This window comes from Anser cygnoides, chromosome 11, assembly GCF_040182565.1.
Source record: "Anser cygnoides isolate HZ-2024a breed goose chromosome 11, Taihu_goose_T2T_genome, whole genome shotgun sequence".
Lineage (NCBI taxonomy): Eukaryota > Metazoa > Chordata > Aves > Anseriformes > Anatidae > Anser > Anser cygnoides.
Window position 1 is genome coordinate 7,097,989 of NC_089883.1, and position 20,419 is coordinate 7,118,407.

At 49.9% G+C, this 20,419-nt stretch overlaps 1 protein-coding gene and 1 long non-coding RNA gene across 3 annotated transcripts in view; both read left to right on the top strand.

The window, feature by feature from the left end:
- The first annotated feature begins 603 nt into the window (after nt 1–603).
- LOC136791697 (uncharacterized) lies at nt 604–1,866 on the top strand. Its single transcript, XR_010834237.1, has 2 exons — nt 604–1,050; nt 1,426–1,866. It is a non-coding gene; the product is annotated as an uncharacterized lncRNA (long non-coding RNA).
- Nucleotides 1,867–2,225: 359 nt separating this feature from the next.
- The window catches only part of LOC106036455 (A-kinase anchor protein 13-like), a 99,389-nt gene continuing 81,195 nt past the window's right edge, over nt 2,226–20,419 (top strand). Inside the window, exon 1 of one of the 2 annotated variants that reach the window (XM_067003853.1) lies at nt 2,226–2,361. The gene's annotated coding sequence lies outside the window, so the exon portion shown is untranslated. The remainder of the gene's footprint in view (nt 2,362–20,419) is intronic. The other variant, XM_067003852.1, reaches the window with a different exon arrangement.

The following is a 20,419-nucleotide window of genomic DNA, read 5'->3' on the forward strand; positions in this document are numbered from 1 at the left end:
CATCGGTGCAGGAGCTGTGCTACCCCACCTCGCTGAGCAGAGGGCAAGGAGAACTGTGCTTGGAAGCACCCTGACTCGGCAATCTGCCCGTAACTTCAGCCACCACACAAAATCCCCCCAAATTCCCCCATTTGCCAGCGGGGAGTCATCGCCCTGAAACTCCTGCCTGTCAGAAGTAAATTTAAAACTATTTCCCTTCACAGATGCCTTGATATTTCTGTTTTCTAAGCTCATTTCCTTGCCTCATGGAATATTACGACTCTGGTAAACACTTCTGGACAGCCTTGCTTGCAGATTACCATTGTATCCTCCTGTGCAAAGCCTTTCTGAACTATTTGAGGCCCTTTGCCTGTCTTCTGATCGCCACGACATGGCTAGGGCCTTTGGCAGGACTGGGGCCATGCCAGCCCCAGGGAGGCAGCCACAGACAGAGGTTGGCTTGCCAGGCGGGGGCCGCCAAGCAGAGAAGAAACGTTCCCTTGATGGACGGCCAGGAGGGTAAAGCTCCAGATCTCAGAGCGTGTGTTATGGAAAATTTTAGGCACCTGTTATCTGTCACCACGCTACCTCCTCCTGATTGCCTCATGTTATGAGGTAGGTTGGGCTGGGCTGGGCTGGGTTAGTCATTGTTTGGTTGGAGACTCGGAGGGGACAGAGTTTCTGCAGGAAGTGGCTTTTCACTAGATGGTGCTCTTTCCTGAGCCATCCTGAGCCGTCCCCTCTTCTGGAGTCTGGGAACTTCCGAGTGTTCCTCTCATACGCCCTTCTTACAGGGATGGGAGGAAGGCAAATGAGACTGTATTTCCAGTATCCCTGCTCTCAGGTGCCTCACCCTGCTGGAGCCATGCATGAAAAATTATTGCTTTACATCCTGGTTTAAAAGGGCGTATGGTGTCGGTATGTTCCAGCCTCCAAATGATCAAGTTGCACAAGGGTTGAAAACATTTTTATTATTTCAGTTGATTTAAACAGGATCAGCACTGCATGCCTTGGAAGACGATGCCACGCTCATGCAGAACATTTTCAGCAGGAAATCTCCACTGTACACAGGTCAGTGTTATTATTTTTATTCTACAGAGAGAGCACACTAGGTACAGAAATTACCCACAGCCTTTGTGCATCGCTCTGGCCAGCAGCAAAGTCTCTGTGGGAAGTATACCAAGCGTTTTTGGGGTCGGTTGCAGTGAGGTGAGGCTGCCCAGCTTTAGTGCGACAGGAGTCACACAAGTAACTCAGCGTGGCCACAGTCTTTGTGGCCGCGATCGCCTGGCCACCACCAGGGCTAGCGGGATGCATCCGTGTGCAGTAGGTTAAGCTGAGGGGAAACGCTGGGCCGCCACATGAACGCATTTCCAAAGAGCCTCCATCATAAACGCTAACTGAAGGCAGGTCGCCGCCACAACAGACCGTGCATCTTCTCTCCAGAGGCCTCCTCAAACCTAGCCACACGCGGACCACAGGCCACACGAATACGTCTGCTAATGGTGGGTTGCCATTTCCACCATCTTCCGGGGCAAGGCATGGGAACAGCGAGGGAGATCTTCCTTGATCAAACTCCACACCTCATGCAACAGAGCAGCGGGCCCTGCGGAAAGGCGCTGTGGAGGAGGATGGGGCTGCGGGCTGTCCCTGTGGGGCACGAGTGGAGCTGCTCGATTTTGTGCTAGGAACTGATGTGTGGTGTTTGCGTACAGCAGACCGCATTCACGGCTGGACAGCTTGTGCTGGAAGAGGCCTTTCCATTGCAGGAGGTGGGCACGCCAGCAACGTGCCACCATGCAAAACAAGCCATTAAAGCTCACGTCCAGCGCGTGGGAAGGAAGTATCCCCTCTAAATAAAAACGAACCCGCAGCACATTAAAAAAATATAACAAAAAAGTTCCCTGCGTCCTTTCAGCACTCAGAAACACCCAAACCGCAACAAGGCAAACGAACGGGGCCAGCCAGCCAGGTGGCCCGGGGGGGTGACACTCCCCGACAGACCCACTTTATCCCGGGGCCGGTGGCTGAAACTCAGCCGAGACCGAGCCCCCGTCCGGGCACGGCTGCACCCCCCCCGCCCGCTGCCCCCTGCCCGGGGGGGCCCGGCCCGTCGCAGCCCGGCTCGGCCCGGCGGGGCGGCGCATGCGGGCTGGCGGCTCGGGGGCGGGCACGGCGGCGGCTCTCGGCTCGCAGCCCGCAGCCCCCGGCCCTCCTTCCTGCCCGCCTCCCCGGGCGGAGAGCACCCGGCCCGGCCGCTTTCCTACCCCCCTCCTTTCCCATCTCCTTTCCCCCCCCCCCTCCCTTTCCCTTCTCCCCGTCCCCTTCCCTCTCCCTTCCCTCCCGGCCCCGCTGCTGCCAGGGGCGAAGCCGCCCGCCGCGGTGAGTGTCTGTGCCCCGGAGGAGTTTGGCGGAGGATGGGGGGGGGGGGGGGGGGGGTTAGGGGGAAAGGGGGGGGTCTTTGGAGGGGGGTGGAGGAGTGGGGGCGCTGCGGGACCCCCCCTGCCCCTCCGCGGTCCCTCGGCCGCTTCCCCGCCCTTCCTCCTCCTCCTCTTCCTCGGGGCTTTTCTCCGCGCAACTTCGTGCGGAGCCGCTCAGCCTCTCCCTCGCGTGTCCTTTTTCTCGTGTTTTTTTTTTCCCGATTCTCACTTTTTTCCTTTACTTTCCGCTTCTTTCCTGGCGCGGCGCGCCTCGCCTGCTCCCGCCCCTATTGTCTGCGGGCTGCCCGGGGTGTGGGGGGGGGCGACCCCCGGCCGTGTGCCCGGGCTGCTGCGGGGGGGCGAGCACACGAACACACCCGTACACACACACACACACACATAGGCACGTAAATGCACACGTATGTACACAAACACACGCATATGTACACGCGAACACACCCCCCGGCTGGCCCCCAGCCTCCCTCCTCTTCCTCGCTACTCAAACCATTGATGTGCTGGGGGGGGGGGAGAGAAAAACAGAATCTCGGGCTTCGCCGATGCAACTTCGTGTCTTAGTTTGTTTGGTTTTTAGCTGAGAAAGTAAGCCGGGCTTTCAGTCGGTCTCCTCTGCTCTTGTTTTTTCCCACCTCTGGGGCTCAGTGGGTTGTCGGGCAGGGGGTCGCGGCTGGGGGGCTGTTGTGCAGGGTCGCTCTGCTGCTGGAAAACGTGCTCGAGGGGAGCCGCGCTTCTGCTAGAGCCAACGCGACGGCTCCTGGGCGAGGACTGTGAAAGCGTGCTCGTTTCTTAACCTGCAAATTGTCCGAGCTGGTTAATCCGCCGGCCGTGGCTGCGTTATCCCCACGAGTCATGGAAAGGAGCTGGGATTAGTGGAGCCGAGTTTTGCTGACCTCTGTAATGGGTTCTGCCCCGTGTCCTTCGCAGGGCTGCGCGTTAGCTGGAGCTCGGGGGGGAAAAAGCTCTTTTAAAAGTTTTTAAGGGTGTTCTGTGCTGATCGTGGACGACCAGACGGGGTCTTGATAAAGGGATTATGAATGCTGTGCTCGTGCAGGACAGTTGGTAGCTGTGGTGTTCCCTGCAAGCCGCGTCAGCCATAAAACTGTAGGTGCTCATGGAGATATGCGGTGCAGTAGAAATATGTAAAGCATGTAGCTTCAGCGCGGAGTTTAGACAGTTGCTCTGAGATCTGTGAGTGCCTCGTGTGCTGGCAGTTTCAGCTCACGTAATCGCAGTGGTTTTAAAAGGCCAAACTACATTATTTCCCTCGGTGGTGACTCTCTTCAGCTGAAAATCCGTCCGTTGCCTGGCGTGCTTTTGGTGCTGTGCACACCCTTGCCGAGTTGTAGGGGAACTGCGGAGGTGAACCAAGTTCCGCACAGTCCCGCGAAGGTAAGGCAGGAGTGATTCAGTTAGCGCCGTGTTAGAGGAGGTGTATTTTATTCAGAGATATCCTAACAGTGGGTGTAGATTGACATTAATCTCACAACATCTGTGTCTGTGGGCAGAAGCTGTCTGTCGTAGAGGAGCACTCCTTCATGCAGAAGGCTCTTGCTATACCACTGTGGTTCCAGGCTGTCACCTTTCGTGGTTGGATATCTTGCTTGGACCCTATTTTTTTTTCTTTAATTTTTTTTTTTGATTTCCAGGCCTCGTAGCAGGGTATGGGTGCGTTAAGCAAGGCGAGGATAGCCCGGGCATGTGTTGTCCCTTGGCGTGAGTTCAAACGTGTACCTATCTCCTGCGTTTATGGCGTGAGCCCAGCGCGTCTCCCGTCTGTCCTCTCGGCGCTGCCCGGCGCTGGGCAGACAGGCTGGCCTGGGGCTGTTGCTGGAAGGGCACGGATGTGGAGTTGGGCAAGGCAGACGGGTTCTGCAGGCAGCCTGAATTACAAGCCTCCCCGCAGGTAGCGCGGCATCGTGTCGGCCCCGTGCTCCAGCCCGTGTCTGGCAACCAGGTCCGGGGGGCCAAGGGATGGTCAGCACGCTCCAAAAGGTGAGGACATGGCAATGCGTGGAGGAACGGGGGATAGCCGTGGCCAGATAGCCAGGCAGGAGCTTGGTGTTCCTGATTTACAGCCCCACAGCAGCGGAGGAGGAAAAACGCAGTTGAAAAGTCCCAGCTTTTCATACAAATAGAGCCCTGCCAGGTAAATGGAGGGTTTTAAACATGGGCTGTGTGGGGAAGCTGTGAGACGCAGGCTCATGCAGAACTTGCTGCTAATCTCTCAGCAGGATACGCTCCTGACTAAGCCGTGTTCTGGTCCAGGGTACGCTCCTGTACTGAGAGGGGGATTAAGTGCTGTTAAAGGAATCTGGTTATTCTATCCAAAGCATGAGGTAGGGCAGCGGTCTATAAATTATACCAGAGGAGAAAAACGCTGGTAGGCTTACAGGCAGTGTTACAAGGGCGGGGGGGCTTTCGTAGAGCCTTCTGCTGGCATAAGAAGTTATAACAGATAGCTGCTTCACACAAAAACGGTCAGTGGAAGTTGTTGTGCATGTGGTACCTAGTTCTTTTCCGCCCCGTATCCAGGACACGAACAGATCAGTTTTCTCTGCCCGGTGTTTGGTGATGTTCCACTTGCCTATAAAACAGTCCTTGAAACAGCCTGGAAGCCTTCCTACTTAGTGCTCTAGCTCGTTATCTGCAATCTACGCGAGTGCTATTAAATATTATTTCTGTAGGGGTTCCCCACACAGGCAACAGGTAGCCTGCAGTCAATTGAACCACGTAGCTGATAAGTACGGAGAATCTTTGGGTTTGGTTTTGCCAGCGGTGGGAGGCAGCGTGCAGAAGTTAACAACTCGGGTGAGAGGCTGGGTGGTGCAGGAGGCTGCAAGGGTGCCATTTGCTCTCCCTGAGCGATCGTGGCCCCGTGTTTTACCAGGTTGATGGGCAGTGGTTTGGCAGTACTGGCCTGCTTTCCAGGCAGAGGGGAAGATCGGCAGCATCCTGTCTGCCGGCACACAAAAGGCCGAATGGCCGCGCAGCTCAGGTGGGAAGCACCTCGCAGCCTGCAGCTTGGGATTGCCGGGTGCCAAGTGCTCATTTGTTGCTTGCTTGCAATGATCACCCATGGGATAAAGGTAATAAGGGACTTTGTGGAGCAGCTGGTAGCTCTGGATGCAAATACAGTTTGGCTGTGGCTCACCACGGGGGATACAGCCTGCCTGGGAGCCAGGCATGCACCACCTGCACGGTCATTTCCAGAAGGCACCACGCTTCCCTAAACCAGAACTTTTTGTTAGGGTGTTAGACACCATCAGATTTTTACGAAAAAACTTAGTTGCCTTTCACCTTTTCTTTTTTTTTTTTTTTTTTCCCCCCTTGAAAACTGCTGACAACAACTAGATGTGGGGAGGGAATCAGCCGCTCCTAGTACTTACCGAATACTCAGACACTTGAATCGTGGTGCCGCAGCCTGGCATCGCAGTTCTTCGCTGCTTTTCAAAACAAAGCCACGGATACGGCACACCGTCCTCTTGCCTTTTTATTTATTTATTTATTTTAAACCTGCCTTTCTCCCTTGCAAATGACTTTTATGTAGATCTGGCAGGTAAAGCACATCACTTGGAGTTAGCTGGTTAGTTACTTTGGTTAGCGATAAGAAAATATGATGGCAGCTCTCCAGGGAAAGCAGCTAGGCTGGGAACTTGTTGCTGCATTCAAGCTGTACGGATCTTTGTGAAAAACATCTATCTTTATATATTTATGGCCCATTCCCTTTGCCACGCCAGCAGGGTGACTTCTCGGTTGCTGTCTACGTGACAAATACGCCGTGACGCCACGAAGCCAGTAAACAGCTTCGTTCCTTTCCAGAGCTTGTGGGGAAGCAGGCAATAGGTAAAGCTTTGTCAGGGTTACCCTAACCTCGGACTGCAATTTCGTGAGCTCTTTTGTGTGCCGTAGCTGTAAGCAGCCTGTTCCTGCTCCCCAGCCGGGCCACGCAGGTATTTGCGGGTCTATTAAACGAACCAGACTGCGACGCTGATTCCAGTCGAGAATAACTTGGTATTACTGTTATTTCTGTACGGTTCTTACTTCGGATCAGTTCCCTGGTGGAGAAAAGCTCAGTCAAATGCTTCCTTCTGCCTGCAGCGCGTCGCCCTGTGCCTGCCGGGGCAGCGGCAGGAGATGCGCCCTTGCTCCGGTGCTTCCTTCAGGGAAGTTCTCCTGGAGCTGCACCCTTGGAAGCGCTTTTCCGATTGCAAAGAAGGCATTTGACTGCAGTGCCCATCCCTGTTTTACAGCATGTGAAGATGACTAAGGAGATAGATGTTTCTGAGATAAGCCAGTGAGTTAGAAGTTAAATTGTTTCCTTTTAAAGTTCCCGAAGACTGCCATTACTTCTGGGCAGGCTGAGGAGAGATGCCCCCTGCAAAAGTGAACCCTGACATTTTTATCATCTTTTTTCCCTTTATAACCATTTTAGGTACACTTACAAGTTGCTGAGGAAGAGGGTGTAATCACAAATATTTTTAAGTAGTCAACGGTCTTTAAAAAGTTTGCAGAGTGATAACTTGCAGAAAATAAACTTTAATTCTGTTGTAGCTGTACTTGATCCCATGTTATGATGTGGTCATGCAGTCTAACAAGATTTTCATATCTATATATATATATGTAAAAAAAAAACATGAAAATTGGATGCGGAAGAGTTTCTTGGGTGGTTTTCACAACAGAAAAAACTAAAATTCTTTCTGGAGTAACAATGGAGTTCTTGCAGTCCAAGCATGGAGCTGTTTTGGGAGCCTCTCAAATGTTGTGCATGGGCTTGGAGTAAGTCTAAGTAAAAAATACCCCTCAAACTACTGTCTGCACCTCCTACAGATGTAGTGTTGAGGGCTTGAAACAAAATATATTCTAAGCATGTTGTGTGAGGGTATGGTATGGCACCTCCTGCCTCTTCTGTCTTCATAAAGACACAGAATTCACCTTTTTTCCTGTGGTTCCATAACCTGCCCTGTTCATAATAAATTCTTTTCCCATCTAGGCGCTCTTGTCTTTCAGAAGTGGTGTGTTTTTTGTTTTTTTTTTTTTAATCAGCAAATGTGACAAATAAACTGTCACAGTTTTCTTGCATGGTTAATCCTTGCATCAGTTTTCCAGTAGATTCCCTGGGGCTGGTGGGATGGTGATGGCTTGCTCCTGTCCGTGAGGTGGATCCTGTGTAGTTGCACTTCTGAGATGCTGTTTAAAATGTATGAGCACGGGTACTTGCAACTGATCCCCTACATCTTAATTTCAAGCGGTTGTGAGACTTTCTTATAGTCTGTATGAAGTGTTAGCCTTTGCTAGAGCAGCTGCAAAAAAATCTATCTTTTTTTAACTTCGTTCCGGTGTCTGCTCCACCTTTCACAAATGCTACTAGCTTTTAGTCTTTTTGTTGAACTGCTTTTAATTTTCCCATTTGCAAAAAACGTGATGAGAGATTTCCCCAAATTGTTGTTTAAAGTGAAAAGGGAAAGGTAAAGGGAAGGATTTAAGGATTTCCTTCTGTAGCAGTGACTTCAGGTGTGTTTCTTTCTCCTCTGAGTGGGAGGGAAAATAAAATAGGTGATGAATTACTTCATTTAAATAAAGATAATGAACGTTGGTGAGACTTACTCTTGTTGTGTGATTTACAGTGACCGTCTTGGAGCAGGGCAGAAGGGTATGTGGCACTGGATGGCGATGTTCAGAACTTGGTGGTGAGAGGCTACCTGACGTGTGGTGTTTCAGTCCCACATGTGGCTCCGTGCTTTTTATCACCCATGACTAATGCAGATTGGAGCAGTAAGTTATGTTAAAACCTGTGACGGGGCTTTGTAGCTTCATCTAAATTGTATCTGAGGTTTCTGGCAAAGTTACTTTGGAAAGTAAATCTCTTTCCCAACGTGTCTCTGCCCCCAGTGGTGTAACTGCCAGGTAAGCCCGAGCGCTGCAGTTAACACAACCATTACAAACAAGTATTTTGGCACGGAACAGCTGTTTTAAACGCGGCTGCCTCCAGACTCGAACCTACTGACTCACCCTTTCTGTTTTCCATGGGCGAAGGCGCCTGGCCTGCGTGACGCGCGGACGCTGCTTCCCGCAGGTATTGCGGCCGGCGGGCGGAGGGGCTGCGAGCATCCTGCAGGGCTGAGCTCCCTCCTCGCATGCAGACGCAGCAGGGCTGGGTACCAGGACGGGTGGCACGCTCGGCTTCCTGGCACGTGCGTCTCGGCGCCTGGACGAGCCTTGGAGGCAATAGTAAGGAAGGGGAAAAATAGGGAATGCCGAGGTCTGGGCTTACTGCAGTGAATGGGGAGGTCTTGTATGGAGACTGCTTGTTTTATAGACTGGTTTTCCTCCCAAGTTTCCTCTGGGATGCTGGAGCCTTCGGTCCCATAATAGCGTTTGGACAATGAATGCTTGGGTGGAGGAAGCAGGTGTTAAAGAACGGGGGAAGTGACTTTTTTGGGGGGAGGGAAGGGGTGACGGGATATCAAGATGTGGTGGGTATACAAGGCAATTTCTCTTGATGCCTGAGTGCATACAGTGCTGAACCCACGGGTAGGATCACAGCAGAACCGGGGCTTGCCCCTTTCTCGGTTAGCATCACTCGGTGAGTCAGCTGAGGAGCGAGGCTTATGCCGCCGCGTACCTAAGGTCTTACGTGATGGGTTCTGTTGGGTTTGTTCCGTGCTCTCGTAAATCTTGCGGTGTAGCAACAAGGCTGCCTCGCTGATGGCACTGGACGTCTTAAACTCTGCACTTTGAGCTTGAGGAGCGCTGTGTTTTAAACAAACCGGGGATGGATGAGTTTGTGTGACCTAGATTAAAACAGTTCCTGCAGCCTGATCTGAAGCTCTTTAAGTCAGTGCAGATATTGATCCTGGAGATGAAAGTGAAATATGCCGGTTCACATGCTACGTAGCAGATGTTTTTGCATCCGTAGCTGAAAGACTTCCCACACTGGGAGTAACGACAGCGCTTTGCATGTCTCCGTGGGGTTTGCAGCCTGGGCAGGAGCTTCCCTTGACAAGGGAGTCAGATTTTCCATCGCTGAGTGGTTTGCGGCCGCTCCACCCATTTTATGATGAGTGATCACCGTCTGTGAGCGCGGCGTTACACGAGGTGGTGAGCAAACCTTTCGTTGCATTAAATGTAAATGTTTACACTTTCTCTTCTCCTAGCAGCTGCAAAGAGGGTAGCTTGTCTTAGCCGAGGGCTGGCTAGAGAAATGAAGGCTCAAACCCCCTTTCCCTCTACTGCTGCGAAGGGAAGGCTTGTTTAACAAGCATTCATTTCACAAGGTCCAGGTGACTCTTCGTGCTTTTGTGTGATGCAAGGCGAAATGTTGCCGCAAACGTTGGGTAGCTGCGGGTTTTCCTGTATTAAGCAGCGCAGTCACCACCAGGAACGTAAATCGTGCCTCGTCTGCAGGTCTGCTGGGGGTGTTCGCTGGGGGTTTCGGTGCAAGAACTGACCTGTGCCCAGCCACTTGTGCAACGTGGGCTGAGCTCAGAGCCGCTTCTCTGCACTGGCCACGGCCGCTAATGAATTTCTGAATGAGTCTTCTGCTTGTCGTCGCCTGAAGGAGGGTGCGTGCAGCACGGGGGGTGAGGGTTCGAGCGCTTTTAAGGAGGTTACCAGTGCCTGTTTGTGTCTCGAGTGGGCGTCTCGCTCGTCGCCTCCAGAAAATGCTGGGGGGAACGGGGTGATGGGAGCGCGTGGCTCACAGTTAAGGCAGAGCCTCGGTGCCAGTTGTACTGAGCCCTGTTTTAAGCTAGAAAAAGAACCAGCTCATTGCTTAAAGAGCTTGCAAGCTACGACTGTGGGTAATAAATATGTTTGCATGGACGTTAAGAGGATTAATTGTTTGCAGAGTGCATCGGATGTAGGAAAATCCAAGTAGGGCTGGGGAGGTAACCAGTTGCCTGTCACGTACGTGTCGTTAATTTGTTTCTCCCTCCTCCATTCGGATTACAAGCGACGTCTGCCCATCTGTGAAATTCATGTGTCTGAGTCCCACGTCTTCCTGGATTCTGGGTATTTTACTCTCTTTACTCTTACGGCTTCCTCACGGGCAGTAGCTTGAGGGTGGTAAATGGTCGTCCCTTCAGGTGCAGTGTCTGCTGAAGAGGTGTGCTGCAAAACGCGGTGTGCTTCCTTCTGCAGCTGGAATTAGCTCTGTTTAAACTACGGGGGGAAAAGAGTGCTTAAGACCTCCCTGGTTTTGGCTTTATCAGATTAACTAGGATTTTGGCAGGACTTTGTGCTGCTTTTTCTTAGCCAGTCGACTTGCATGTGAGTGTTCAGTAACTTTCTTGCTTTATAATCTCAAAGTTCAGAAGTCATCAGGCTGCCTGAGAATAATCAGAGATCCTGTCCCAGCAGCAGCGAGCGTACAAAATGCTGATGCTTCAGAACGCTGACGGCAAGCCCTGAAATGAAAACTCAGAGCTACCTGAGGAGCACGGAGGAGTTGTGGCAAAGAAAGGGCTTGAAAATGCGTATATCTCCCTGAAACTGCAAAACGTGTGCTTTCCCAGCCTTCCCTTGCTTAGGTGCTTGCGTGACCCATTCCCTCTGTTGTGTCAGTCAGTGCTTTGAGATGCCATTGAGATAAATGGCAATCACCCAGTTATTGTACACTGCATTATACAAAACGAGTGAGTGTTTGAAGTGTCTGAAAATGATAAAGGGTATTCAGGGAGTGTAAATTTAGAAAGTCTTTTATGCTCTGCTTGGAAGATATATATTTTTTTTTCCTCCCTCTAGAAATTAATTTGTGATCTTTGCCAACTTTTACTAAAAATCCTGTCTCATTGCTGCTTCTGATATTAATAAAAAAATACCAATACTGTTTGCATAAATACCTGTGTGTATTTATGCCTGGGGCTTATGATATTCCAGTGCCGGGAGAAAACTCGGGCCATTTGGAGGAAGCGTGCTTTAACTCTTGTTAAGTTTTGTCTTCAGGAATGCTGCATCACTTGATGTTTGCTTTGAGGGAGCTAAACTGTTTTCTTTTTAAGGATTTTTTTTTTTTGGCTGTCTTAGCTAATGCTGGATCAGAGCCACTGGATAACTTGAGAACGAAGGACGGGGTTTGCTTCAGTGCTTGATGGAAGTCGGAATGAAGAGCAGGGAGCTGTTGCACCGTGGTAGTGATGCTCAGCAGAGCAACGTTTTGCTCTCTCTCATAATGCTTTCCTGTGACCAGGGATGCTGCTACACAGGTGTCTAGCAGCAACAGGGATTTTGGGAATATGCCTGAGCTGGAAAATGCACGGATGTGTGCCTTCAAGCCAGGGGGAGTTGCGGAGTGGCAGTGGCGTGGACCACACTGGGAATTAATTGTCACCTCTGCTTCAGCGTTAGCAAGCCGTTCCTCATTCAGGAGCAGATTTCTGGATGTGTTCTGGGTGCTGTGAAGCACGAGTGGCTGTTTTTGCTAACTTCTCCTTGAAGCAAGGCTGCAATTCGCTGCTGGGTGCAGGAGGCTCACGCCCGGTGCGTACCGTGTTGGGTCCTGGGTGTAGTTGCCTTGCGCGGTGGTTGGTGCCCGTGCCTGCCAAGGAGCCCGGGCAGGATCAGGCCAGATGCTGATTTTGTTTTCCCCCTTTAAACTTTCTGTGTCAACTCTCCGATCTCTGTTATCCAGAGAATAAAACTGATATGGCCAGCCCGGAGAAATTCTGATGCATCCAGCAGCCAAGAAATCAAATAAGTCCCGGTCTATTCTTAATTTCTCGTGTTTCCTGTGGTTTCATTGTTTGTGTTACCAGCCCTAATATTTACATACTTTTGAATGAGCTTTTCTTTTTTTGGAAGATACTGCTTTGTTCATATGCCTTGCAGAACAGGTTCTTCCATATTTTTTTTTTTTCTAATAACCAAACAACTTCGTTTCTCAAAGGAGTAGGAGGGGAAAAAAAAAAGGGAAGATTACAGGAAACACCGAAGGGAGATATCTAAGAATAGAATTGTTTTTTGCTGATGATATGCTAAGACTCATTCTAAACTTGCATCTACCCTTGCAAATGTCCTTGGGCTCTTTGAGAGCTTTGTAAAACTTCTTGCATATCAAATTACCTGTTCGGGGGTGCTTTCTGTGAACAGCACATGCATTTACAGTTGGCATTTTAAATGCAAAGGTGCTTCTATGAAAATGATTGTAGAACAAAGTTGTCCTTCCCAATAAAACCCTGAAGTGTGAGTCAGCGGGCTCTGCGGTGTTAATATTTAAAAGCAGTGCTGGTGGGTATTGTCCTGCTGTATGGCTCTGGAAGCTCGGATGTAGTGTTTTTCAGTGAGGCAGGGGAGATCTCACAGTTACGCTCCCTGCCTTTCTTCGGGGTGCAGGGGAGTGACAACCTCTGGCTGTGTTTTCCTTGGGTACTTGGTTTCCCTTAATAATCCTTTAGGAAATTTTATTTTATTTATTTATTTTGAAATGCATTTATTTTTTTAAATATTGTAATCCCCAAAGAAGTTGTGATCAGCCTTTATTTGCAGGTCTCGTTCTTCTCTGTTGACTATTGCGCTACTCTTCCAGCGCATGCCTTCTTAAAAGAAATAAGGCAGAACTTGAGGGCTTCTTTCCCCTTAGATTTCCCCGCCGTGGAGTGAAACCTCTTTGCGCATTGATGAATAGTGGCTGGGAAGCCTGTCTAGTTCTGCAATGGGATCCATAAATAGCATTAGTGTCTGGTTTGCTTCGGCGAGGGGAGCGTGCCGTGGTGGCAGGAGGGCAGCCCCGCGCCCTGCAGGAGAGGATCCCTGTCTGGGCAGCGTTCGCCAGCACGACGCTTTAAAAGAAACATGATACAGAGCGTGCAGCTTGAAAATTGAAGCGCAGAACCCCTTAAAAGCCTGTGCAAATACTGATTTAATAAAAGTGGGCTCTGACTTTTTTTTTTTTGTCCCCTCCTCTGCTGTGGGCTCAGAAAGGACGCAGTGGATAATAAAGCTGTTGTGAAAAAATGCTTTTCCCCCGTCGCCCTTTCTCTCCCGATCTCTTGCTGTTGGGGCCACCTCGGGACAGGCTGAGAACGTCGTCAAAACGTGCTCTGTGCATAAAGCTGCAGTGTTTTCGGGTGGACCGGGCAGCGCGTGGCGGAGCTGTTCCAGCTGCCAGACTGGATCTGGCAGCCGATTCGCAAACCTGCTGGGTCTCAGGATTGAGGTTTGGATGAATGCCACCGAAGTGCACCCTCCCAGCAGTCCCTAAGGTGGTTTTTTTTTTTTTTTTTTTTTTTTTTTTAGCCAAGAGTGTGCCAGGTTTGGTCTCAGGAACGTTTGGTTTGCAGCACACTTACTGGAGGAGAAACTGGGCAAGAAATCAGTTTGTTCTGGAAGCCAGAAGGAGAAGGTGACACGAGCCACGTTCAGGCTGCTCTGCAAAGCGCCTGGTGGCTCGCCGGGCAAAATGACACAAGGCAAAGTTGACGAATGGGAATAAAAACGGCTTTTGGCTTCCCCCCTCGGCGAAGGCTGGGGTGAAACGCTCCCCTGCTGCTCCGCGTTTTCCTTTTTCAACTGCTCGTGGCATGGTTATTGCTAGATGTTGAGAAATGTAAATAACACCAAGGTAGTGAACCCGGCATTCCCGGCTCCTTGGCAGCATCCTTGACTGGAAACATCTGCCTGCGAGCCCTCCGCGGCGCGCCTCGCTCGCGCAGCTGCACGCCTGGAGCCTGGGTCTGTGCAGAGCCCTACGTGCTGTCGAGTCCTAGCAGCTCGCCTTCGCCTTTGCCTGTGTAAACCAGACAAAATGGAGGAAAACCTAGAGGTTAAAGCATGCAATTAATGTGTTGTTTTGTTTTTTTTTTTTCCCCCTTCTTTGTCAGGATTTTAGTGCAAGTCAATAAAAGAGAGGCGGTGGTGTGGAGCCAGCCTGAAGCGAGGTGGGAACGCGGACGGAGCGAGGGACCCGCCCTGGGGACCCCCGAGAGCAGATCTGCTGCTCCGGGCAGGATCTGGCCCTGCTCCCAGCCCCTGCTTCCCCGCTCGGGTTTCACGCTCAAATCACAACCCCTCACGTGGCCCCGATGCGGCAAATGTGGAAATGCTGCCTGGCTCTCCTAGTCCTATTATCTGAACGGGCTTCGCTTGAAAGGACGCCTTCATTTGCAGGCTTGTAGCCCGGTGGTAACTGAGCTGCTCGTGCATGAAACCGTGTCCTGAGCAGGGCTGGGGGAGAGAAGGAAATTACATGAAACCGTAGCAGCGAGCACAGAAAGGAGAGTAGGAAACCACCCTGTCAGTGCTCTTGGTCCTTTTTCTCGAGTTTGAGTGGGAGATGTCGGTAGCTTTTTACTAAGTGGGCATTAAAAAAAAAAAAGTCCAAGAAATGATGCAAATAATGCAGGAAACACGTAACGAATGTTTTGTGATTAGGAGAGATAGTAACCTGGTGCTCAGAGCCTCGGGTCCGCTGCAGGATGTCAGTGCTGCTGGTGCCGAAACGGGTGAGTTTTGTGTACCGGTAGCGTTGGCAACTTTGACTCTAATGCAGACTTTGTGCTGTGCTCGCTGCAGGCTTCCTGTAAACTGTAGGCAGCGCTTTCAAAGCTCGTTAAGATTTTAAAAAAGATCAAAAATCTTTCTGTTGCATCGCTTCTGTCTAAAGCAGGACTGCATGGCTAGATTTCCTTGGGCTTGGGGCGTAGTAGTTAAAACAACTGGATGTGATGCGTTTATGAAAATGTTTTTGCATGTTTTTTAAAACTTTAGTGTTTTTTTTTGTTTTCTGTCAATATGTGAAATACTGTTCCTCTAAGGGAGACCTTAACTGTGCTAGCCAGAGAATAAGTCTACATGCAATATATCCAGTTCTGAAAAAAAAAAAAAAAAAAAGTGGGTTATTCATAACATAAATTACATGCCCAGAATTAACTAGGATTAAAATTACAGTGAAGACAGGCTAATAAGGGCTGTACTCTGCCTAGGAATTTGACTTAAAGCCTGCGTTGGAGCCTGTAGTTGAATTAGAGCTGCCAGTTCAGCAGAAGTGTAAAATGCCTCCCTGTATCAATTGGAGTAAGCTAATCCAGAGTTTGAAGTGAATTAGTTTTTCTTCTTTTCATTGGACAGATTTACAAAGAATTATTCTGATTTTTGTTTTCCCCTCTGAGTCATTTCAAAGCTAACGCAGTCATTGCATAACGCAGGGGGGTTGCTGCTGCTGCCTCTCTAGTGTCTCTTCAGGATTTCCAGCACTGTAAATAATCGCTCAAGGCAAAGGTACGCTAATATCATTTGATGAACAGGAAGTCTACAAATAGCCGTGGTGTTGTGCCATAATTACATTTGCAGTGATGCAGGTGCTTGGTCTTAGCCTAGTCAGGAAAACCAGTGCTTCAGATAGCCAGATCTGTACGAACAGGCCAGTGAGGAGGTGGGTGGGTGTTCGAAGGAAAGTACGGGAGCAGAACTGAACACAAGGGTTTAAGAAGAAGAAAAAAAAAAAAAAAAGGCACCCCAAATTACCCTGCCAAAAACCAAAACAACAACAAAAAGGCTTCAGGAGGCGTGTTGCTGGTGGCACTGTTCCTGGCTTGGCTTTGCGATAGCAAAACCAAACCATCCGGACACCCATTTCTTCTGAAACAGCAGGATGCCTCCCTTGAGATTTTTTGGGGCTAATTCTGGTGGTGTTGGTTTGACGTGCTGCTGGTTCTGCTCAGGTGAGTCTCCTGCTGCTGTCCCCAGGCTGGGTGGTATTTGTCGAGGTGGTATTTTCAGCTCGTGCTTCTCCCCCCAGACTTGCCCTTCGATTGCGTGCTGCAGAAGCCCTTCTGCCAGTGGTCCCGGAGGAGCACAGGAGCGGTGTGTTCGTCCTCAAGAGGCTGGTTAGGTGACACCCACCTCTCCTCCAGACAGACAGAGTGTGAAAGCACTTCATTAATTCTTAACTGGAGCACTTAGTGAAAGGGCTGGAGGGAAGGAAATACCGCCACTTAAGTAACGCCGTCAGAAATGTGGGATACTGGCTCGTCCTGCCTGCTCTGGACACAGCAGGGGGACACCCTGGCTTTTGTAGCTTTGTGGCCTTGTGTCACTGGCCCGTGAGTTTATTTGGGATCAGACTGATGTCGGAGAGGGGATGATAGGCATATAGGGGATGATAAGCAAATGGGACTGTTTCTCTAGGTGATGTTCCTTGCTGAAGTTGTCTTGGAGTGGTTATTTTGAGAGGAAATCTTGGCTCGCGTTCGTTGAGCTGAGCTGTCGAGAGCAGCCTGTGATGTGGAAGAAAAAGGAATGGAAGAAAGGAAGCAAGTTGGGAAAGGCCGTGTGGACGAGATAAGTGGAGCACCACTTGCCTTAGCTCTTCCAAGTCCCCAGCTTTCCCTCTCTATAGAAATGGTCAGTACTGCGAGGGGGCTTGGAGGCTTGGAAAAAATCAGTTTGTGTGCAGGGAGCTCACGGACAGAGAGTTGCAGAGCCGTGTGTAACCTTACCGTGGAAGTTCATCACTGGGAGATGAACTGATGTCTTCAGCTGCCTTGGCCCCAGAGCTCTGGGGACGTAACAGAATGGTTGAGAAAGGGAGAAGTCTAAGTTCTCCAGGTGTCTGTTCCATCCCGCGGGGCGCTGTGTGCTTACCTCTGCAATTACGAATGGCTCTCCCCGAGAGGCACCGTGATCGCTTCACTGCCGCCCTCCTGTTACAAATACAGCTTCTTCTGTGCTGTTGTTCAAAGGCTCCTCTGGAAGCCTGATTTAATCGTGGAGCTGAGTGAATAATTCAAAAACTTTTTATCAAGCACTTGTTTAAATTCTTAAATGAGCTCACCATAACCTTTTTATGCACCCCTCCTGCATGTGTCATACAAGTATTAGAATAATTGAGTTTTACTAGCGCAAATGTTTCTGTGAAGCGAATTTTTAGAGCTTGATGTATGACTGTTTATGGAAAGGGGGAATGTTAAAATCTCGCACACCAGTGTCTTTGCCAGAAACTCTCGCTCGCTTACTTAGGAGAAGGGGAGGGGGCGCGGGACCCTCGGCTTCGTCCGAGCAATCCCAGCTAAGCCCATTTGTCAGGCTGACTGGTATGCAGCTTAAAAACCGAGCACGTGTTTAAGGGAACTTCAGCTGTATCTATTTTCCAGGCCTTTCTACAAACAGTAGCAGTACTTTTTAAAATATTTGCTTTTTTCTGATAAGTACTATTTCTGACTTTTTTTTTTTTTCCTCGTCTCCCCTCCTTACATGAGAGGAAGCAGCATGTTCAAGATGCATCTGCTTAGCATCACGGGGTAGCTTAGCGCTGGGATGCCGAGCAGAGAAAGTCCCCAGTCGTGTTTCGGGTCAGGTCCGCTCCTGGCATGCAGACCCCGATCAGATTTGGGGGGAGCCTTGCTGAGGGCCCTTCGGGTACGTTTAGTGGGGCTGCTCACCTGTGCTGGTGTTTGGTGCCGGTACAGCTCCCTGCTGCTAATCCACTGCCCAGCAGTGACTGCCTTTGCAGCACCTTTATTTGCCTTTTCAGCCAGGATGTCTGGTGAATCAGCTTCATTCATCTTTCGCTTCTGAAGCGAAGTGGAAGACTTAGGAATTGAAAGCCAGCTCGAGGAGGGGCTGAGGATTAGGTAAGCAGCCAGGAGATGCTGTATTCTCTGTGGAGAATAGTTGGTAATTGGTTACAGGAGTTTAGCAGAGGCTGTTTATTCTGTGTGCACACAAACCTTCTGTGCATGCCTTGGCGGCCCTCTCACCCTCCTGGCAGCAGCGAGCGTGTGCTACAGCTCCTCTCGGCAGGCGAGAGGGACAGTCCTTACTTTCAGAGCATCAGAAGTTTGGGAAGCCGCAGCTGAATCTGCTGGGTTTGCTTTCTGATTTTGGGGTTTCTTTGACTTGTCTCTGAGCTTTGCTTACAGACTCCTTTAGCAGACTGAACGCGCGTCGGGAAATGCAGGTGGTCGTGCTGAGCACGGCTGCTGCTAAGCGTCCGTGTTCACAACATATCAAGAGCGTTGGAATTGCAGGCTTGTGTGGTGGAGCAGATCCTTGGAGCGACAAAGAAGCTGCTGTTGAAATCTTCTGCTTCCTTCAGCCACAGCTATTCCAAGTATAACTGTTAACGGTACAGAGGCTAGAAATTAGACAGCTGTGCATCCATATCCAGGCCTGTAAAGGAGGAAAAAACCCATAGCTTGGTCTCTAGAACTAAGAGCATTTGTTTGGGTTCTCCAGAAAAACCCCAAAGCACATGACAACAACCAATCTTGGATTTGCAGAAGACCAGCAGGTCACACATCAGAGCCCAGCAAAGCTGTTCGGCTTTGGGTTTCCTGAAACTGTCACATGCGTGAAGTCATATTTTAACTGAGGGCAGATTAGCTGCGTCCAGATAAGTGACAGCGTGCACTGGTCTTATTGTGACTTTTTTTTCCTGTTGTGACCAGGGAGCCATCTAGTCTGTGCCTTTTCATTTCCTTGTAACGCGATGAGTATCAGTGGTTCATCAGCTCCAAATTGCCTGTGAGTTGGACTCCTTGGACTTGAAAACTAGTGGAAAGGTTTGGGTGCACTTTCTTCTCTTGTTTTTAATTAAATATTGGTGCAACAAGGGTTGTTTTGTGACAGGAAAGGCCCAACAATCTTACAAAACGTGCAGAACGAGCAGGCTGTGTCTTGTCATCCTATTACGACATTCCCACCATAGGCAACACCCTTTGTGTTTTGATAAACTCACCCTTATTAATGGTGTTAAACTGCAAATTAAGTAATAAGAACAACTGCTTTTGTGCATTGTATGTTTATAACAGCGTATTAGCTCCTCGGACGTTGTGATGCAGAGAGCGCCTGCAGATGGGTAAGCGGTGTTACTCCCACTTGCTGTGGGGGGGGATCTGAGATTTGGCAGCTTTTTGTGAAATCCCCGCTAAATCTGAGCGTTTGGCAACTAGCTCGCGACTGAAGTTGGTGATTGCAGCAGGCGATATCTGTGCCTCGGCCCGGCACGAAGAGGGTGAGCCCCAGCTGAGGTTTGACGAGCGGCCTGCCGGTGGCTGGGCTGGAAGCCGCTGTTGTCGCCTGGCTCCTTGGTCCTTGCTCTGTCACGGAGAAATTACCTGAGCGCGGAGCAGGCTCCAGGGGCTGTATGCTTTGTGCTGAAGTCATGCAGGAGGTTAGTAATAGCTGCAAGGAGAAAACGGATCGAGACGGGCTCTGGGTTTTGTTGTGTCTCTGTTTTTTCGCTTGCGGTGGGGATGGGAGCGAGGGGTGCTGGTGGAAGTGGTCTTTGCTGGGACTGGGAGAGATGTCCCGAAGGAGACAACAGGAACCTCCACGGCATTTTGAGCCCACTACTGTCGTGCAGTCTGCTTCGGTGTGCAAGAGGAGATTTGGCAGCCTTGTCCCTTTTTATGTATATGCCTACCGTACCCTCCCCGTGGGGACCCGTGGACCATCTCTGCTGGGTTTCTGTCACGCCAGCTGTGCTTATTCCTTCTTGCTGCCTTTTGGAGGTTCGTACTACCCTCCCTCCCTGTCTGAGTCAAATTGGTGCCTGTTTTAAAAACAAACAAACAAAAGGCATCGCCTTGTGTTTTACATCTTCCTGCCCATATAAAAGTGTAGTAAAACATTTCATTATTTTTGCTTGCGTTAATTTCATTTAATGTTTTAAGAGGTTAACAACTTGATGTCCATTTGGAATGAATGAAGTAATGAAGGACAGCCGAGTTGGTTTCTTCTGAAGCTGCATGCTATTTTCTGCTGTGGGTGTTTTGATTCTTGTTTATTTTGCAAGCTATTTTGGAGAAGAATAGTCTGGGAGAGGGGAAGGAAGAGGCAGGCTTTGCCCCTGCAACCATCATTGTTAGCCCTGACTTTTGGTAGAGGTTTGCTTCTTTAGCTTGACCGCTCAAAACTTGAGAAATGTGTTTTTTGTTTGCTTTTCCATCTTTTTACGTTTTAAAACAATTGTAACTGTACCGGATTGTTTGAACATTAATAGGGGGAATGTTTTTCAGCATCTTGATAGGGTTTCCAGGCAGCTTTTCATCAGCCAAGTACTATAC